The 12,661-nt window shown below is 38.5% G+C and overlaps 1 protein-coding gene across 5 annotated transcripts in view; it reads right to left on the minus strand.

Annotated features, from left to right (window-relative positions):
• ECHDC1 (ethylmalonyl-CoA decarboxylase 1) overlaps positions 1-12,661 on the minus strand; it is a 69,593-nt gene that overhangs the window by 25,004 nt on the left and 31,928 nt on the right. The window lies entirely within an intron of this gene.

A 12,661-nucleotide genomic window follows, 5' to 3' on the forward strand; every position in this document is an offset into this window, starting at 1 on the left:
TTAAAGAATAAGCATAAACACAAAGGTATAATGTAAATGTATTATAAAAGAAATTTTTAAATTTTTTTCAGGATTTAGAAAGTAATGAAGCCAAAAATATGCCCAACTTTTTTTTTTTTTAATGAGGTTTTCACTTAAAACTCTTTGATGCTGTCAGAAATGCAAATGATGCAGTATTAGATTTTGTTGACCTTCTAGGGCTCCTTGAGCTCAGCTCTACATGAGGTATTAGCAAAGACTTAGGCGTGACAGTCAAATCACATTCTACTCAGGTAATTTGGGAGAAAGAGACATAAGATGAACTTACTTATTATCCCAAATTCTGACCCCCTAAGAACATATAAAAAAAAATTTCTTAAAAGTACATTTGACCCTTGAACACAGGTTTGAATGGCATGGATCCACTTACATGTGGATTTTTTATAGTACAGGACTGTGAATGTGGTGAATGTGTGAATGTGTATTCTTTTCCTTATAATTTTCTCAATAACATTTTCTGTAGCTTACTTTATTGTAAAAATACAGTATATTATACAAATAACATACAAAATGTGTGTTAATCAACTGTTTATGTTATTGGTAAGGCATCCACTCAATGTAAACTATTAGAACTTAAGTTATTGGGGAGTCAAAAGTTACATGCAGATTTTTAACTGCACAGGGCTCGGGGGCCCTGACCCCTGCATTCTCCAAGGGTCAACTGTAGTCTAAACTCACTACCTTCTCTTTTTTAACTCACATACTTCCTTCAACCTAGTGTAATCTAGTCTTCGGCCTTCTCTCAAAAGACTCCCCTCAAAGGTTTCTAATAATCTATTTGTTAAATAACTTATCCTTATCCTTATTGTCTTGTCTCTGTAACATAGGTATGTTGCTTTGACCAGTTTCTGTATTTTAAAGGCCTCTTATAGTTTCTAGCAGTACTTTCCACTCTTGATTCTCTTCCTATTTCTTTGATTGTTCCCTTCCAGTTTTCTTCTTTGTCTCTTCTTATTCAGATAAATAAGTAATTTAATATCTGTAAATGCATGTGTTCCCCTAAAATCCAATCCATGATTCCCTTTCTCTATCTACAATTTCTTCCTTGGAAGTCTCATCCACCCCCATTGCTTCAACTCTTGTTTTCATGTAAACTCCCAAAACCTACTAGAAATTTCACATTCTGCCAAGACTTCAGATTCAGCATGGCAAAACCAACTGGGAGTGGACGAGCTGAGTTTGGATCCTAGTGCTACTGCTTAATAATAACATGAATTGGAGCAAGTCTTAACTGAGTTTCCTCATCCGAAAGGAAGGAATGACAAATAAAAATACTTGTTCTTTTTTTTTAATGATTTTTTATTATATTATGTCAGTCACCATACAGTACATCCCCGGTTTCCAATGTAAAGTTCGATGATTCATTAGCTGCATATAACACCCAGTGCACCATGCAATACATGCCCTCCTTACTACCCATCACCGGTCTATTCAATTCCCCCACCCCCCTCCCCTCTGAGGCCCTCAGTTTTTTTCTCAGAGTCCATAGTCTCTCATGTTTCATTCCCCCTTCTGATTACCCCCCCTTTCTTTATCCCTTTCTTCCCCTACCGATCATCCTATTTCTTATGTTCCATAGATGAGAGAAATCATATATTTGTCTTTCTCTGCTTGACTTATTTCACTTAGCATTATCTCCTCGAGTGCCATCCATGTTGCAGCAAATGTTGATAATTCGTTCTTTCTGATAGCTGAGTAATATTCCATTGTATATATGGACCACAACTTCTTAATCCAGTCATCTGTTGAAGGGCATCTCGGCTCCTTCCACGATTTAGCTATTGTGGACAATGCTGCTATGAACACTGGGGTGCATATGGCCCTTCTCTTCACTACGTCTGTATCTTTGGCGTAAACACCCAGTACTGCAATGGCTGGGTCATAGGGTAGCTCAGTTTTTAACTTTTTAAGGGACCTCCACACTGTTTTCCAGAGTGGCTGTACCAACTTGCATTCCCACCAACAATGGAGGAGGGATCCCCTTTCTCCACATCCTCTCCAACAATTGTTGTTTCTTGCCTTGTCAATTTTTGCCATTATAACTGGCATAAGATGATATCTCAGTGTGGTTTTGATTTGAATTTCCCTGATGGCTAATGATTTTGAACATTTTTTCATGTGTCTGTTAGCCATTTGTATGTCTTCATTGGAAAAGTGTCTGTTCATATCTTCTGCCCATTTTTTGATTTATTTGTTTCTCGTGTATTGAGTTTGAGAAGTTCTTTGTAGATCTTGGATACCAGTCCTTTATCTGTAGTGTCATTTGCAAATATATTCTCCCATTCCGTGGGCTGCCTCTTAGTTTTTTTGACTGTTTCCTTGGCTGTGCAGAAGCTTTTTATCTTGATGAAGTCCCACAAGTTCATTTTCTCTTTTGTTTCTCTTGCCTTTGGAGATGTGTCATGAAAAAGGTTGCTTTGGCTAATGTTGTAGAGGTTGCTGCCTATGTTCTCCTCTAGAATTTTGATGGATTCCTGTCTCACATCGAGGTCTTTCATCCATTTGGAGTTTATTTTTGTGTATGGTGTGAGAGAGTTGTTAGTTTCATTCTTTTGCATGTAGCTGTCCAATTTTCCCAGCACCATTTATTGAAGAGACTGTCTTTTTCCACCAGATGCTTTTTCCTGCTTTATCAACAATTAGTTGCCCAAAGAGCCAAGGGTCCATTTCTAGGTTCTCTATTCTGTTCCATTGGTCTATGTGTCTGTTTTTGTGCCAGTACCATGCTGTCTTTGTGATCACAGCTTTGTAGTACAGCTTGAAATCCGGCATTGTGATGCCCCCAGCTTTGTTTTTCCTTTTCAACAGTTCCTTGGCGATTTGGGGCCTTTTCTGTTTCCATACAAATTTAAGGACTATTTGTTGCAGTTCTTTGAAAAATGTCCTCAGTATTTTGATTGCGATAGCATTGAAAGTGTAGATTGTTCTGGGTAGCATGGACATTTTAACTATGTTAATTCTTCCGATCCATGAGCATGGAATATTTTTCCATCTTTTTATGTCTTCCTCAATGTCTTTCAAGAGTGATTTATAGTTTCTAGAATATAGGTCCTTTATGTCTCTGGTTAATTCCAAGGTACCGTATGGTTTTTGGTGCTATTGTAAATGGGATGGATTCCCTAATTTCTCTTTCTTCAGTCTCATTATTCGTGTATAGAAATGCAACTGATTTCTGAGCATTGATTTTGTATCCTGCCACATTACTATATCTATATTATAACTTCTAATAGTTTGGGAGTGGATTCTTTTAGGTTTTCCATATAGAGTATCATGTCATCTGCGAAGAGAGACATTTTGACTTCTTCTTTGCCAATTTGGATACCGTTGATCCCTTTTTGTTGTCTGATTGCTGTTGCTAGGACTTCTAGTACTATGTTGAATAACAGTGGCGAGAGTGGGCATCCTTGTCGAGTTCCTGATCTTAAGGGAAAGGCTTCCAGCTTTTCCCCATTGAGAATAATATTTGCAGTAGGCTTTTCATAGATGGCTTTTATGAGATTGAGAAATGTACCCTCTATTCCTACACTCTGAAGGATTTTAATCAGGAAAGGATGCTGTATTTTGTCAAATGCTTTTTTTGCATCAATCGAGAGGATCATATGGTTCCTGAGACTTTTCTTGTTGATATGATGTATCACGTTGATCGATTTACGAATGTTGAACCACGCTTGCATCCCAGGTATGAATCCCACTTGGTCATGATGGATAATCCTTTTAATGTACTGTTGGATTCTATTAGCAAGTATCTTGTTGAGGACTTTGGCATCCATATTCATTAGGGAAATCGGTCTGTAATTCTCCTTTCTGAGGGGGTCTTTGCCTGGTTTGGGGATCAAGGTAATATTGGCCTCATAGAATGAGTTTGGTAGCTTTCCTTCTGTTTCTATTTTTTGAAATAGCTTTAGGAGAATAGGTATTATTTCTTCTTTGAATGTTTGGTAGAATTCCCCAGGAAAACCATCCGGGCCTGGAGTTTTGTTATTTGGAAGGTTGTTTATCACTGACTCAATCTCTTCATAATTAATTGGCCAGTTTAAGAAATCAATTTCTTCCTGTTTCAGTCTTGGTAGTTTATAGGTTTCCAGGAAGGCCTCCATCTTTTCCAGATTGTTTAATTTATTGGCATATAGCTGTTGATAAAAGTTTCTAATAATCCTTCCAAATTTCATCGGTGTTGGTCATGACCTCTCCTTTTTCATTCATAATTTTATTAATTTGGGTCCTTTCTCTTTTCTTTTCGATAAGTCTTGCCAGTGGTCTGTCAATTTTATTGATTATCTCAAAGAATCAATTCTAGTCCTGTTGATCTGCTCTACTGTACTTCTGGTTTCTAATTCATTGATTTCTGCTCTAATCTTGGTCAACTGCTTCCTCGTGAGTGGATTAGGCCTGTCCCTCTGTTGCTGTTCCAGCTTCTTGAGGTGAGAATATAAAAACTGCATTTTAGATTTTTCTATTCTTTTGAGTGAAGCTTGAATAGCTATGTATTTCCCCCTTAGGATTGCCTTTGCAGTATCCCATAGGTTTTGGACCGTTGTGTTTTCATTCTCATTGGTCTCCATAAATTGTTTAATTTGATTTTTGATTTCCTGGTTTATCGAGTCATTCCTGAGCAGGATGGTTCTTAGTCTCCAAGTGTTTGAGTTTCTTCCAAATTTTTCCTTGTGGTTGAGTTCCCATTTCAGAGTGTTGTGGTCTGAGAATATGCACGGGATAACTTCAATCTTTTGGTATCAGTTGAGACCTGTTTTGTGTCCCAGAACATGGTCTATTCTTGAGAATGTTCCATGGGCATTAGAATAGAATGAGTATTCTTTGGTTCTGGGGTGTAGTGTTCTATATATATCTATGAGGTCCAACTCGTCGAGTATGGCATTCAAAGCCTTTGATTCTTTGCTTAGTTTTTGCAAGGGTGTTCTGTCTATTTCTGATAGTGGGGTGTTGAAGTCCCCTACTATTAATGTATTTTTATCTATATGTCTCTTTATTCTGGTTAAGAGTTGGCTTGTGTATCTTGCTGCTCCCCTGTTGGGGGCATAGATATTTATAATTGTCATATCCACTTGTTGGATACATCCTTTAAGAATAATATAGTGCCCTTCTGTGTCTCTAACTATAGTCTGTAGTTTAAAATCCAATCTGTCTGATATGAGAACTGCTACCCCAGCTTTCTTTTGAGGTCCATTGGCGTGAAAGATGGTATTCTATCCCTTTACTTTCAGTCTGAATGTATCTTTAGGTTCAAAATGAGTCTCTTGTAGACAGCAAATGGATGGGTCATTTCTTTTTATCCAATCTGCAACCCTGTGGCGTATATGGGAGCATTCAAGCCATTAACATTGAGACTGCATACTGAGAGATATGATTTTATTTATTTATTTATTTTTAAATGATTTTTTATATTATTATGTTAGTCACCATACAGTACATCCCTGGTTTCCGATGTAAGGCTCGATGATTCATTAGTTGTGTATAACACCCAGTGCACCATGCAATACGTGCCCTCCTTACTACCCATCACCGGTCTATCCCATTCCCCCACCCCCCTCCCCTCTGAAGTCCTCAGTTTGTTTCTCATAGTCCATAGTCTCTCATGTTTCATTCCCCCTTCTGATTACCCCCCCTTTCTTTATCCCTTTCTTCCCCTACCGATCATCCTAGTTCTTATGTTCCATAGATGAGAGAAATCATATGATAGTTGTCTTTCTCTGCTTGACTTATTTCACTAAGCATTATCTCCTCCAGTGCTGTCCATGTTGTAGCAAATGTTGAGAACTCGTTCTTTCTGATAGCTGAGTAATATTCCATTGTATATATGGACCACAACTTCTTAATCCAGTCATCTGTTGAAGGGCATCTTGGCTCCTTCCACAATTTAGCTATTGTGGACATTGCTGCTATGAACATTGGGGTGCATATGGCCCTTCTCTTCACTACGTCTGTATCTTTGGGGTAAATACCCAGTAGTGCAATGGCTGGATCATAGGGTAGCTCAATTTTTAACTTTTTAAGGGACCTCCACACTGTTTTCCAGAGTGGCTGTACCAACTTGCATTCCCACCAACAATGTAGGAGGGACCCCCTTTCTCCACATCCTCTCCAACAATTGTTGTTTCTTGCCTTGTCTATTTTTGCCATTCTAACTGGCGTAAGGTGGTATCTCAGTGTGGTTTTGATTTGAATTTCCTTGATGGCTAATGATTTTGAACATTTTTTCATGTGTCTGTTAGCCATTTGTATGTCTTCATTGGAAAAGTGTCTGTTCATATCTTCTGCCCATTTTTTGATTTGTTTATTTGTTTCTCGTGTATTGAGTTTGAGAAGTTCTTTGTAGATCTTGGATACCAGTCCTTTATCTGTAGTGTCATTTGCAAATATATTCTCCCATTCCGTGGGCTGCCTCTTAGTTTTTCTGACTGTTTCCTTGGCTGTGCAGAAACTTTTAATCTTGATGAAGTCCCATAAATTCATTTTATCTTTTGTTTCTCTTGCCTTTGGGGATGTGTCATGAAAAAGGTTACTTTGGCTGATGTCGTAGAGGTTGTTGCCTATGTTCTCCTCTAGAATTTTGATGGATTCCTGTCTCACATCGAGGTCTTTCATCCATTTGGAGTTTATTTTTGTGTATGGTGTGAGATAGTGGTCAAGTTTCATTCTCTTGCATGTAGCTGTCCAATTTTCCCAGCACCATTTATTGAAGAGACTGTCTTTTTCCCACCGGATGTTTTTTCCTGCTTTATCAAATATTAGTTGCCCAAAGAGCCGAGGGTCCATTTCTGGGCTCTCTATTCTGTTCCATTGGTCTATGTGTCTGTTTTTGTGCCAGTACCATGCTGTCTTTGTGACCACAGCTTTGTAGTACAGCTCGAAATCTGGCATTGTGATGCCCCCAGCTTTGTTTTTCCTTTTCAACAGTTCCTTGGAGATTCGGGGCCTTTTCTGTTTCCATACAAATTTAAGGACTGTTTGTTCCAGTTCTTTGAAAAATGTCCTTGGTATTTTGATCGGGATAGCATTGAAAGTGTAGATTTCTCTGGGTAGCATGGACATTTTAACTATGTTAATTCTTCCGATCCATGAGCATGGAATATCTTTCCATCTTTTTATGTCTTCCTCAATGTCTTTTAAGAGTGATTTATAGTTTCTAGAATATAGGTCCTTTACGTCTCTGGTTAAGTTAATTCCAAGGTAACGTATGGTTTTTGGTGCTATTGTAAATGGGATGGATTCCCTAATTTCTCTTTCTTCGGTCTCGTTATTCGTGTATAGAAATGCAACTGATTTCTTTTTTTTTTTTTTTTTTATTAATAATGATTTTTTATTATATTATGTTAGTCACCATACAGTACATCCCCGGTTTTCGATGTAAGGCTCGATGATTCATTAGTTGTGTATAACACCCAGTGCACCATGCAATATGTGCCCTCCTTACTACCCATCACCGGTCTATCCCATTCCCCCACCCCCCTCCCCTCTGTAGCCCTCAGTTTGTTTCTCATAGTCCATAGTCTCTCATGTTTCATTCCCCCTTCTGATTACCCCCCCTTTCTTTATCCCTTTCTTCCCCTACTGATCATTCTAGTTCTTATGTTCCATAGATGAGAGAAATCATATGATAGTTGTCTTTCTCTGCTTGACTTATTTCACTAAGCATTATCTCCTCCAGTGCCGTCCATGTTGTAGCAAATGTTGAGAACTCATTCTTTCTGATTGCTGAGTAATATTCCATTGTATATATGGACCACAACTTCTTAATCCAGTCATCTGTTGAAGGGCATCTTGGCTCCTTCCACAATTTAGCTATTGTGGACATTGCTGCTATGAACATTGGGGTGCATATGGCCCTTCTCTTCACTACGTCTGTATCTTTGGGGTAAATACCCAGTAGTGCAATGGCTGGATCATAGGGTAGCTCAATTTTTAACTTTTTAAGGGACCTCCACACTGTTTTCCAGAGTGGCTGTACCAACTTGCATTCCCACCAACAATGTAGGAGGGACCCCCTTTCTCCACATCCTCTCCAACAATTGTTGTTTCTTGCCTTGTCTATTTTTGCCATTCTAACTGGCGTAAGGTGGTATCTCAGTGTGGTTTTGATTTGAATTTCCTTGATGGCTAATGATTTTGAACATTTTTTCATGTGTCTGTTAGCCATTTGTATGTCTTCATTGGAAAAGTGTCTGTTCATATCTTCTGCCCATTTTTTGATTTGTTTATTTGTTTCTCGTGTATTGAGTTTGAGAAGTTCTTTGTAGATCTTGGATACCAGTCCTTTATCTGTAGTGTCATTTGCAAATATATTCTCCCATTCCGTGGGCTGCCTCTTAGTTTTTCTGACTGTTTCCTTGGCTGTGCAGAAACTTTTAATCTTGATGAAGTCCCATAAATTCATTTTATCTTTTGTTTCTCTTGCCTTTGGGGATGTGTCATGAAAAAGGTTACTTTGGCTGATGTCGTAGAGGTTGTTGCCTATGTTCTCCTCTAGAATTTTGATGGATTCCTGTCTCACATCGAGGTCTTTCATCCATTTGGAGTTTATTTTTGTGTATGGTGTGAGATAGTGGTCAAGTTTCATTCTCTTGCATGTAGCTGTCCAATTTTCCCAGCACCATTTATTGAAGAGACTGTCTTTTTCCCACCGGATGTTTTTTCCTGCTTTATCAAATATTAGTTGCCCAAAGAGCCGAGGGTCCATTTCTGGGCTCTCTATTCTGTTCCATTGGTCTATGTGTCTGTTTTTGTGCCAGTACCATGCTGTCTTTGTGACCACAGCTTTGTAGTACAGCTCGAAATCTGGCATTGTGATGCCCCCAGCTTTGTTTTTCCTTTTCAACAGTTCCTTGGAGATTCGGGGCCTTTTCTGTTTCCATACAAATTTAAGGACTGTTTGTTCCAGTTCTTTGAAAAATGTCCTTGGTATTTTGATCGGGATAGCATTGAAAGTGTAGATTGCTCTGGGTAGCATGGACATTTTAACTATGTTAATTCTTCCGATCCATGAGCATGGAATATCTTTCCATCTTTTTATGTCTTCCTCAATGTCTTTTAAGAGTGATTTATAGTTTCTAGAATATAGGTCCTTTACGTCTCTGGTTAAGTTAATTCCAAGGTAACGTATGGTTTTTGGTGCTATTGTAAATGGGATGGATTCCCTAATTTCTCTTTCTTCGGTCTCGTTATTCGTGTATAGAAATGCAACTGATTTCTTTTTTTTTTTTTTTTATTAATAATGATTTTTTATTATATTATGTTAGTCACCATACAGTACATCCCCGGTTTTCGATGTAAGGCTCGATGATTCATTAGTTGTGTATAACACCCAGTGCACCATGCAATATGTGCCCTCCTTACTACCCATCACCGGTCTATCCCATTCCCCCACCCCCCTCCCCTCTGTAGCCCTCAGTTTGTTTCTCATAGTCCATAGTCTCTCATGTTTCATTCCCCCTTCTGATTACCCCCCCTTTCTTTATCCCTTTCTTCCCCTACTGATCATTCTAGTTCTTATGTTCCATAGATGAGAGAAATCATATGATAGTTGTCTTTCTCTGCTTGACTTATTTCACTAAGCATTATCTCCTCCAGTGCCGTCCATGTTGTAGCAAATGTTGAGAACTCATTCTTTCTGATTGCTGAGTAATATTCCATTGTATATATGGACCACAACTTCTTAATCCAGTCATCTGTTGAAGGGCATCTCGGCTCCTTCCACGATTTAGCTATTGTGGACATTGCTGCTATGAACATTGGGGTGCATATGGCCCTTCTCTTCACTATGTCTGTATCTTTGGGGTAAATACCCAGTAGTGCAATGGCTGGATCATAGGGTAGCTCAATTTTTAACTTTTTAAGGGACCTCCACACTGTTTTCCAGAGTGGTTGTACCAACTTGCATTCCCACCAACAATGTAGGAGGGACCCCCTTTCTCCACATCCTCTCCAACAATTGTTGTTTCTTGCCTTGTCTATTTTTGCCATTCTAACTGGCGTAAGGTGGTATCTCAGTGTGGTTTTGATTTGAATTTCCTTGATGGCTAATGATTTTGAACATTTTTTCATGTGTCTGTTAGCCATTTGTATGTCTTCATTGGAAAAGTGTCTGTTCATATCTTCTGCCCATTTTTTGATTTGTTTATTTGTTTCTCGTGTATTGAGTTTGAGAAGTTCTTTGTAGATCTTGGATACCAGTCCTTTATCTGTAGTGTCATTTGCAAATATATTCTCCCATTCCGTGGGCTGCCTCTTAGTTTTTCTGACTGTTTCCTTGGCTGTGCAGAAACTTTTAATCTTGATGAAGTCCCATAAATTCATTTTATCTTTTGTTTCTCTTGCCTTTGGGGATGTGTCATGAAAAAGGTTGCTTTGGCCGATGTCGTAGAGGTTGTTGCCTATGTTCTCCTCTAGAATTTTGATGGATTCCTGTCTCACATCGAGGTCTTTCATCCATTTGGAGTTTATTTTTGTGTATGGTGTGAGATAGTGGTCAAGTTTCATTCTCTTGCATGTAGCTGTCCAATTTTCCCAGCACCATTTATTGAAGAGACTGTCTTTTTCCCACTGGATGTTTTTTCCTGCTTTATCAAATATTAGTTGCCCAAAGAGCTGAGGGTCCATTTCTGGGCTCTCTATTCTGTTCCATTGGTCTATGTGTCTGTTTTTGTGCCAGTACCATGCTGTCTTTGTGATCACAGCTTTGTAGTACAGCTCGAAATCTGGCATTGTGATGCCCCCAGCTTTGTTTTTCCTTTTCAACACTTCCTTGGAGATTCGGGGTCTTTTCTGGTTCCATACAAATTTAAGGACTATTTGTTCCAGTTCTTTGAAAAATGTTCTCGGTATTTTGATCGGGATAGCATTGAAAGTGTAGGTTGCTCTGGGTAGCATGGACATTTTAACTATGTTAATTCTTCCGATCCATGAGCATGGAATATCTTTCCATCTTTTTATGTCTTCCTCAATGTCTTTTAAGAGTGATTTATAGTTTCTAGAATATAGGTCCTTTACGTCTCTGGTTAAGTTAATTCCAAGGTAACGTATGGTTTTTGGTGCTATTGTAAATGGGATGGATTCCCTAATTTCTCTTTCTTCGGTCTCGTTATTCGTGTATAGAAATGCAACTGATTTCTGAGCATTTATTTTGTATCCTGCCACGTTACTGAATTGCTCTATAACTTCTAATAGTTTGGGGTGGCTTCTTTTGGGTTTTCCATATAGAGTATCATGTCATCTGCAAAGAGAGACATTTTGACTTCTTCTTTGCCAATTTGAATACCTTTGATCCCTTTTTGTCGTCTGATTGCTGTTGCAAGGACTTCTAGTACTATGTTGAATAATAGTGGCGAGAGTGGGCATCCTTGTCGAGTTCCTGATCTTAAGGGAAAGGCTTCCAGCTTTTCCCCATTGAGAATAATATTTGCAGTAGGCTTTTCATAGATGGCTTTTATGAGATTGAGAAATGTACCTTCTATTCCTACACTCTGAAGGGTTTTAATCAGGAAAGGATGCTGTATTTTGTCAAATGCTTTTTCGGCATCGATTGAGAGGATCATATGGTTCCTGAGTCTTTTCTTGTTGATATGATGTATCACGTTGATCGATTTGCGAATATTGAACCACGCTTGCATCCCAGGTATGAATCCCACTTGATCGTGATGGATAATCTTTTTAATGTACTGTTGGATTCTATTAGCAAGTATCTTGTTGAGGATTTTGGCGTCCATATTCATTAGGGAAATCGGTCTGTAATTCTCCTTTTTGATGGGGTCTTTGCCTGGTTTGGGGATCAAGGTAATATTGGCCTCATAAAATGAGTTTGGTAGCTTTCCTTCTGTTTCTATTTTTTGAAATAGCTTTAGGAGAATAGGTATTATTTCTTCTTTGAATGTTTGGTAGAATTCCCCAGGAAAACCGTCTGGGCCTGGAGTTTTGTTATTTGGAAGGTTGTTTATCACTGACTCAATTTCTTCATAATTAATTGGCCTGTTTAAGGAATCAATTTCTTCCGGTTTCAATCTTGGTAGTTTATAGGTTTCCAGGAAGGATTCCATCTCTTCCAGATTGCTTAGTTTATTGGCATATAGCTGTTGATAAAAATTTCTAATAATCCTTCCAATTTCAATGGTGCTCGTCGTGACCTCTCCTTTTTCATTCATAATTTTAATAATCTGGGTCCTTTCTCTTTTCTTTTGGATAAGTCTTGCCAGGGGTCTGTCAATTTTATTGATTCTCTCAAAGAACCAGCTTCTAGTCCTGTTGATCTGCTCTACTGTACTTCTGGTTTCTGCTTGATTGATTTCAGCTCTAATTTTGGTCAACTGCTTCCTCGTGCGTGGATTAGGCCTGTCCCTCTGTTGCTGTTCCAGCTTCTTGAGGTGAGAATATAAAAACTGCATTTTAGATTTTTCTATTCTTTTCAGTGAGGCTTGGATGGCTATATATTTCCCCCTTAGGACTGCCTTTGCAGTATCCCATAGGTTTTGGACTGTTGTATTTTCATTCTCATTGGTCTCCATAAATTGTTTAATTTGATTTTTGATTTCCTGGTTTATCGAGTCATTCCTGAGCAGGATGGTTCTTAGTCTCCAAGTGTTTGAGTTTCTTCCAAATTTTTCCTTGTGGTTGA

This window comes from Ursus americanus, chromosome 11, assembly GCF_024610735.1.
Source record: "Ursus americanus isolate L20-20 chromosome 11, mUrsAme1.1.p, whole genome shotgun sequence".
NCBI classification, from domain to species: domain Eukaryota; kingdom Metazoa; phylum Chordata; class Mammalia; order Carnivora; family Ursidae; genus Ursus; species Ursus americanus.